General features: G+C 37.9%; 1 pseudogene; it reads right to left on the minus strand.

The window, feature by feature from the left end:
- The window catches only part of LOC102489807 (non-POU domain-containing octamer-binding protein pseudogene), a 67,903-nt pseudogene that overhangs the window by 24,972 nt on the left and 33,958 nt on the right, over positions 1–8,973 (minus strand).

The following is an 8,973-nucleotide window of genomic DNA, read 5'->3' on the forward strand; positions in this document are numbered from 1 at the left end:
GAAGTGAAGAGAAGAGGATAGAGAAAGATAGCAAGAGAACAATAGAGAGGCAGAATGTTAGTGAGAAACAGATATGGCTTATTAACTGTTGATGATGACATGTATAGTATTCTCAACTGGATTGGTCTGAGAAGTATTTCATGATGGGCAAAGTCTTTTTACAAGCAAAATGAGAAATAGTGATAGACTGTTTTAAAAAATAATTATAATAATAATAATGATTAGGGAAAACATAGAAAAGATATCGAATGTTGAAGCAGGGAGATTAATGTCTTTGTACTGACTGACTTGCATGGCATTCCCTTTTGAAAAAGCAATGTAATGCACTGTAAAGTTATATGTAATCCAATGTAATATGAAGAAGATTATGATGATAATAAAAAATAAAAAAAAACTAATGGAAAACTTTAAATAAATATATATTCTATGTCAAAAAAAAAAAAAAAGAATGGAGGAAAAGGGATTGCAGTGTGGCCATACCCTGGGGAATGTTTTCTCACTTTCCCTCTTTCTCTGTCTCTCTTTGATGAGGAGACTCTCCTTATAACCACAATTTATTTATTTTTTCTTTTTTTTTTTAGTATGAGTTCTAATTAAACTTTTGTGAATGGAAATGTGTAGTAGTAACTCAGTCACAACAAGCGTAATTAAGGATCTGCTGTTGTTTACACACTTGGATACAGAGGAGGAAGAAGAGGTGTTTACTATATACTATTCATAGCATAAGTGAACTATGAATGGATATAGCTAACTAAATTATTTTCAATAATTACTTTAGAATAACAAATGGAGAATATCATTAGTTTACAATATAAAGTTTTAATTTATAACATCAATAATTACAATATTTGAATTCTATCTAAAATAATAATAATTTTTCACCACTTTTTAGATACCTCCCTTTCCCCAACGCAAGCTACCACTGGTAAGGAATGTACTGAGAACACAAGCTTGTGAAAAAGAGACATTTTAAGGTTTTTGAAAGGGCATGGTTCAAAGTAGTGTCAGAACACAGTTGCTTCCCAGAAACCACCTTAAAATTAAGAGTTTTCCTGAGGCATCTCCCACCATTTCTCACTTGGTTGGCTCCAATCCTTAATCTTAGAACAGCAATTTCTGCATTATATTTGAGAAGTGTTTCATTGTAATAATTCAAAATAAATGTTGTTTCATATTATGTTGCCTTATAAAATGATTTATATGAACTTAAATGATGCATATTAATGAGTTATATTTTAGCTATATTTAGATATGGCACTAATATTCATAATTTTTTTCTATTATTAAATGAAATACTACCTGTTAAGATTAAGATTAATTATTTTGTATATATTATATCAAGGGTATATTTAAAACACACTATACTACAATATTGTTGTAATTGTTTATTACATTAGTAATATCATCTTATTAAAGAGGCTTCTAGCCTTGATTATTTAATATGTTGAACCTTTGAAAGAAAAATAGAATATTTGTGTTGTGCTTTTAGACATTTAAAATTTTAAGAATGTTATATTGAGTAAAATTCTTACCATATTTAGCAAACTCAGAAATAAAAATATAGAATAGCACATCTTGTTTAAAAGTGGGTAATTATTTTTGGTGAATTTGAATTAGAAGAACAGTGGTTCTTTTACTACAAGTGTAATGATTTCTAATATCTATTCATCCTTACAATTAAAGCTATTGCTGCATAACATGGTGGAAAGAGTCATATCATTTTGGGAAATAAAGGCATTGACACAACAGAAGGGAATTAGTTTATGAAATAAATATGTAACATTTTCTAACTAAAATAGCAACACATAGAAACGAGTACTTACCCATGTTAGCATTAACAAATCATGTACCAAGGCTCTGATTACACGTCAAGACTCTTTAATGTATCCTTAAGATGCTTAAAGATTGCAAATAATATACATGATTACTCTCTCTACTGACAAACAAAATTAAAAAAATATATATATGGTAAGATTGAAAATATGTAGTTAAATGGAAGCAGCATGTCCAGCCACAGTGTTACAAGTGTGAAGGTGCCACTCTGTGATGACTGAAGCCATGTGGGAGGCCTGCTATGGATTTACTGAACAATCTAAACTGGCCGGGCCCCTTGGCCACAACTGTGGTTCCCGTTAACTGTGAGGTGAAGGCCAGAAGGATTGAGATGTGGCAAGACTATCAAAAACGCCCCTTTTCTTTTTTTATGCTCACAGCCTCTCTCTCTCTTAAATAAATAAGTAGAGCAAAGTTTAAGACAGTGCATATAATACACTGCTTTTCATATCAGATTAGGGAAAATAATATATATTGTCATTTGCTTAGTTTACATAAAGAAACATAAGAAACTAATAAACTCGTGAGAAAGAGACGGGATGGGAAAGAGGATGGGGAAATAAGAATTTCCAGTGTATTACTTTTCTTATTTTTTTGTTTTTGAAAAATGTAGCATACTATACTATTTTGTTATTTTGAGTGTAATAAAATATTTAAACATATGGCAAAAACATATAATTTGAATGGATATTATTTTAAAGTACCATTAAAATCTGTAAGCCAGTGATACAATGGAAATAGAAGTCGCTGAATGTGCTAGCTAGCAGGTGGCATGGTGGTTAAGGCACTGGAGTCCCACAAATTCATTTGAGTCCCAGACCCGGCAACTTGAAAATCATTCCCAAATGTGTGTGCATGAGATAGAAGGGCCCTGAATTCATGAATAACTCAGGGCTGATAGCTGCCCGAAGTTTCTGCTCTCCAGCAAACTTACTGCCCCTCCCTGGAGCTACAGGGTAACCTGAAAACCTTGAATAGATTAGTACTTTGAATATATTGGTACCTTGAATAGTTTAGTGTCTTGAATAGATTAGTACCTGAATAGATTGATACTTGAATAGTTTAGTGCCTTGAATAGATTATTACCTTAAGTAGATTAGTGCCTTGACTAGATTGTACATTGAATAGTTTAGTATGTTGAATAGTTTAGTACCTTGAATAGATTAGACTTCCTGCTTCTCTGACTCCTCTCTTTGACACTGCATAGGGTAGTTTCTGAGCCCATTCCCCATCTCAAGACTTCCCCTTCACCAAATTCCCCATAAAAAACTATGTTCAACCCTAGTAGGGGCTGGAGATTTAGAGTTTTAATTCCTTCATGCCCACTGGCATAATAAACAGTTCTCCTAATCTCTCCAAGTGCTCCTTTCCATTCCTCAGTGTCTGATTTTCTACAACATTTTGGTGCATTGACCAGGAAATGGAATTAGACTGGCCCTTTGAGCCACTGATCCCAGGGCATTTCCCCCAGGACAGGCACTGTGGTGTGGAAAGACGGGTGAACCTCTGTCTCGTTTAATGGGATCCCTCAGCCACGATGACTGCCCCAAGACTAAGCATTTCTGGATCATCAGACTCCAATTGTAGAGAAAGGCCAACTCCTAGAACCTGATGTATCAACCTTGGTCAACAGTGGTAATCTGGTAAGCCCCAGGAACCTGTAGAGTCCTAGTCAGACCCACTCCATTTGGAAGAGGAGACCTGTGCATTCTCCTTCAGTCACAGAATGAGCAGGGCTCATCTGGTAATTGGTTGGTGTGGGGAGGGAATGTATAACTTCTAAATGAATGTGAGTTTGTGATTAATGGCTGAATGAATGTGTTTGTGGCTCCATGGTTTCTTACAAACGAGCATGATTGGATCCGTTCAACCGAGTTTCTGTGGTAGTTCCCTGAAGGCTAAATGGCAAAATTGGCACTGAGGGACTTCTTCCCTCTCCATGTGTTCAATCCCACAGAGGTTCTATACCCAATTGCTTATTGCCAAGGAGATACACAAAGCCTGTGAGGATACGGCCAGACAGGCCGAGGGGAGGGTTTATCCTGTAGAAGCAGATAGGCAGAGAAGCAATTGTCAGGCCGCCAATTCTGACTTCAGAAACTAGGACACGAGTTCCTCCTGACTGTGACAAAAAAAAAAAAAAAAATGTCCTCCAGGAGCCCATCCTCCAGGAGCCTGTCCTGACCCTCCCACATAGGCTTCCACCATGAAGCAGAACTTGCCCACTCTGTCTGGGAAAGGAGAGGGCAGGCATCACACTTTACCTAGACAATCTTCCTTCATTGATTGGCTCAACAGATTTCCATTCCTTTGTCCTCCTCCATTCCACCTTCCACCTGCCACAGAATTACCCCTCTCCAGCACCAAGGTGTCCACTGTTGGGATACCGAGAGGATGGACCCCAGAGAGAGGCTGCTATGGTCGTTCCGACTACAGCCCTTGGTTGAGGCCTTCCTGCAAACTTGAACAAACTTATCACTTGTGCTACCTGGCCTTTTCAGCAGCACCCCCCAGGAGGCTGCACAGCTTTTGAGTCCATGGGCTAAGCTCCACCCCCAGGAGCCACCATCCCTCCAGAGTCCCCAGATCATCACTTCTTCCAACCAGTGATCTCCTGAGCCTCTGGAAGTGCAGGCTTTTGATAATAGAGAGGTCAGAGAGATTTAGGGTATGATGGGAAAACCCCATTCCAAGTCTTCCAAACCCACTGTGCTGGACTGTATGCTGACTGATTTTAAAAAAGGCTTTTCTGGTGATTATGGAGTTAAAATGAAACTGGATAAGTTGAAAGCCTTTTGTGAGGCTGAATGGCCCTCTTTCAAGGTTGTACTGCCACCACAGAGAACCTTACATCTCCCTACTCTGTGGGCTATGTTGTTATTGGCACCCTTGGCCAACCTAAGCAGTTTCCCCTATGCTGACTCCTGGCTACAGATAACCCAAGTCATTCCACCCTGGACACAAATTTGTATCAGAGAGAAAAACCAGTGCACTATTTTGGTCACCCATATCATGCCCCCAGGCCAAACTCTGACCAAAAGAAACCCACAGCTCCAATCTTGCAGGGCCACCCAGAGGAAGAGCCATTAGCAACCGCACCCCCATATGTTCCAGCTGAGACAGTATTCAAAATTCAGCCCTCATCTGTTTTCCTCGGGTCCTAAGGAACAGCATGAGGAGCCAGCACCAGCTCAGGGAGAGGTCAGTCATCCTGAATCCCATGCCCAGATCCGAACTCACTCACCGTCACTCAGTGAACCGCTGCAGCTGAATCAGCCTAACTCTTCAAATGACCCTTTGGGAGACGTGACGACTCCACCCTCTCCAGATAGATGCAGATGGGGCTATGACAGAAGGCAGAGCAACTCTCTACTACCAACCCTTCTTGCAGACATAACCCAAAGTACTAAGAAGAGAATGCAGGAGAAGGGATTGTGGCATGGCCATCCCCCCAAGGAAGACTTCCCATGTTCCCTCTCTCTGTCTCTTTCTGTCTGTCTTCTGCAAGTATAGACAACCTAAAAATGTCACTGAGTATGTATTTGCATCCACTATTCAAAATACGAAAAAAAGTTTTACGTAAGAATTTTATTATTTAATGGGCACATAATATACATTTGAAAATCCAGGTTTTATGAAATATTGAAGTAATTTTTCTCACCTTACACATTAGAGAATAACAACTTCCTCTCCAAATAGTTATGCTCTAGATTCCCATTCTGATTGTTTTTATTTTCCTTTCACATGGTAATCAATAAAGTTGCACAAAGGTATTTTTGGTTTGCTCGGTTAAAAGTAATATCCTATATTCATTTGCTAGCCTGGGAAAGAAAGGTGTTTTTGAATATCTATTTTTTTTAATTTATCACCAATCTTCCTAATTTTCAAGGAATTTTAATGCTATAATGTATATTAATTACTAGAAATGTGTTGTACAGTATTTCATGTTTTAATGACTTAAAAGGTGTTTATCTCAAAACCATCATTATAGTATTGACTTCCTAGTCTAGATGTTCCCTGCAGACAGCATTTCTGGGAAATCTTTTGCACTTTAAAAGTTCCAGCTATCACGTCTATGTAAATTATTTCTATATCAAGATGTTGTGCCTTGATCTTGATAAGCCTAGTTCAGTATTTTTTAAAGAGAGATTTTTTCTTTTTCTTTTTTTTTTTTTTTTTTTCTGTAGGGCATATGCACTTTCCAAAGAGAGAGAAAGAAAGCCAGAACTCAATCCCGGTGAGGCTGGCCACACTGCAATCCCTTCTCCTCCATTCTCCTCTCGGGATTTTGGGCTTGTGCACACATATGCCAAGTATGAGTTTAAGTCACCAGGTCTGGGACTCAAATCACGATCACTCACAATGGAGTCCAGGGATGTAACCATTACACCATCTGCTAGTTCTGCATTTTTTAACTGCCAAGATTTCTTCCACCTAAAGTTTAACACAAGTTGCCTAAAGTAGAAATTGTCACTATTATCCCATGAAAATATGCCCTCCGTCAGGGAAGCAGATCAAAGTTGTCATATTGTAGCTGCAATTTGAAGATTGAAAAGAATATAATAAAGTGGAGGGGAGTCAAGAAGACCCTCAAGAAGTGAGAACAACATATTACAAAGATTAATACAGTATAACTGATATTAAAAATAAATGACCACTCAAAAACAAGTTTGGAATTTTATGTAACTTACATTTTGGATATTTCTCAATTTTTTGAGAAAATTTACTGTGAAAAATACAATATTCTTCTCAAAATGACTGAGGATTGTTAAAGCTTAGAGCACCTTAATCATTTCTGGCTTTTAATATTCTGTTTCTTCTTAAATCATACTGCTCATGGACTTACCCAGCCTTTCTTTCTCTTTTCTCTTGACATGGACCAGAACAAGGATTCTTCCTATGATCTCTTCCCTGAATCATCACTCAAGGAGCACGTGTAGCAAGAGATGTACCACAGGTTTATGTTGTAGCAATAAGGCACTCTTTAAAAATGCACTCATTCCATAGAAAACCCTGATTAGGAGTCTCAGTCAGGAGCCCTGCAGTTTGGAATTGATCTCCAGCCATATTTTTCATCAGATTTCATTTATTTTACTGCATTCTCCCTTTCCCCCTTGCTCTCCCTCTGTCTTCCTCCTCCTCTCTATGAGCTGAGCTCATCCTTAGCTCCACAACACACACATTTTCACTGTTATGCAGACTGTGTAGCTACTACCTCTTATTTCACTGTTTTAAAGACTTAGTTAAAATTTCATTTTCCTTAATCTTCAGTTAAAAACTCTGTAACCAGGGGCTGTCTCATGTTATATTTCTTCAGGTCCAATTTATGCTTTCTTTTGTAAAGTTTATTTATTCATTTCTGAGAGAGAGAAAAAGACAGATAAGCAATCTCAACAGGATGTCACATAGTGACTCTCCCCCCAGCCTTCCCAGGAAGTCAGGGTCAAAGACACTTGTATGTGCACCTGCGATGTACGGGTTGACCCAGGAACCAAACCTTGGTTTATCACATGAATTCATATCACCGAGGGGTACACTTCTGCTGTGCCACCATGGCCCATGTTCTAGTATTCATCCTGCTCTCTCCACTATGCTTTCATGACAGTCTCCAAAAAGAGATTTTGAGATTACATGCAGTTTACATATAAAGTAAATTGGAATACAAACTATTTAAGTAATGTTTCATGCCTTTCACTGTGCTATGGCTTGATACAAGCAGATTTATAAGAAATATATGCTACAAATAGTTTGAGCAACATCTTTCCCTTATATCTATAATATTGGGTTGTCAAGAAAGTCATAATGCAATATTGATTCACCAGGAATGTCATGACTTAATATGTTATTTTAATTTTTAACAAAGCAACTATGATGTTCTTCCCAGGCTCTGTGGCATAGTTGGTAACGTACTAGACTGCAGAGTTGGAGCCCATGTTTAGACCATAGCTGAGTATACAGTCAGATTGGGCTGCAAATACACTGGGCATGTGTGCATGACCCAGGATCCTGGCAGACTGGAGGACTGCAGGAAGGGGGTCATGGAGAGACCAAGCCCTGTGAAGGGTGCTTGCTCTCTCCTATGCACATACACATACACACACGCTCTGTCATGAATAAAAATACAAATAAATAAAGAAGGGAAAAATACTTAAGAAAATATAATATTCCATTTGTAGGTCCAAGTTTATTGCAGCATTATTCACAATTGCTAAGGCAGAACCAACCCAAATGCCCACAAACAGATGAATGCAAAAAAGAGTGGGACATATACACTATGTAATACTACTCAGCTATAAAAAAACGGGACCCTCAGATTTTATAGAAAATGGCCAAATAAAGACTGCTATGTGAAGCAAACCAGACTAAAAGAGAAGCATGGTATGTTCGCACTCAATATAGACTGTCAGCACTCTATGGCAGAAACTGAAAACAGGAAGGGATAAAGTATGGAAAGCTGTGGTGATACTGGAGACAATGCAAGAGGAGGACGGGAAATGGGCGGGTCAGAGGAAGAGAATCAGGGGAATAAGAGGGAAGCAAAACATTTAAGGAATCTAAGGTAAAAAGAAAACTGTTATATTCAATGCGTATGGTAGTGTCTTTGACTGAGCCAATACACAGTGTATTCATGATGGAAAAATTCATTTGGCATGTTGTAGTGATACATAGGGATTGAATATAAAAATAAATAAATAATAAAATTTTAAAAATGAAAAAGAAGGCATAATGTTTTAAAGGTCTACTGTATTTTCCATAGGATAATGACAAATTATAATATACATATTCATGGCGTCTAAAGTAATACTATAATACACATATATACAATGTGGATCAATTGAATAAGTAACATATATCTCACCTGAAATATTTATTCTTCCCGTTTAACAGACACATTGTACTCTTTGACCAACATCTTATTTTTTCATTCCCTAGCTTCTGGAACCCTCCATTCTGTTATCTGTAAAGCTCTATTTGTAAAACACAGTTTTATAAATTAAACAGAATGACTCTTCAAAAAAATATCCCAGGGGCCAGCAAATGGAGTGGCAGTTAAGAGCTCTGGACTCCCATATGGCCAACCATGGTTCAAGTCCTGGTCTAGGCAGCTTGCTTTCTCACTTTCCTTCTCTCCCTCTTTCC

Source organism: Tupaia chinensis, unplaced genomic scaffold (genome assembly GCF_000334495.1).
Source record: "Tupaia chinensis unplaced genomic scaffold, TupChi_1.0 Scaffold000033_1, whole genome shotgun sequence".
Classification (NCBI taxonomy): Eukaryota; Metazoa; Chordata; class Mammalia; order Scandentia; family Tupaiidae; genus Tupaia; species Tupaia belangeri.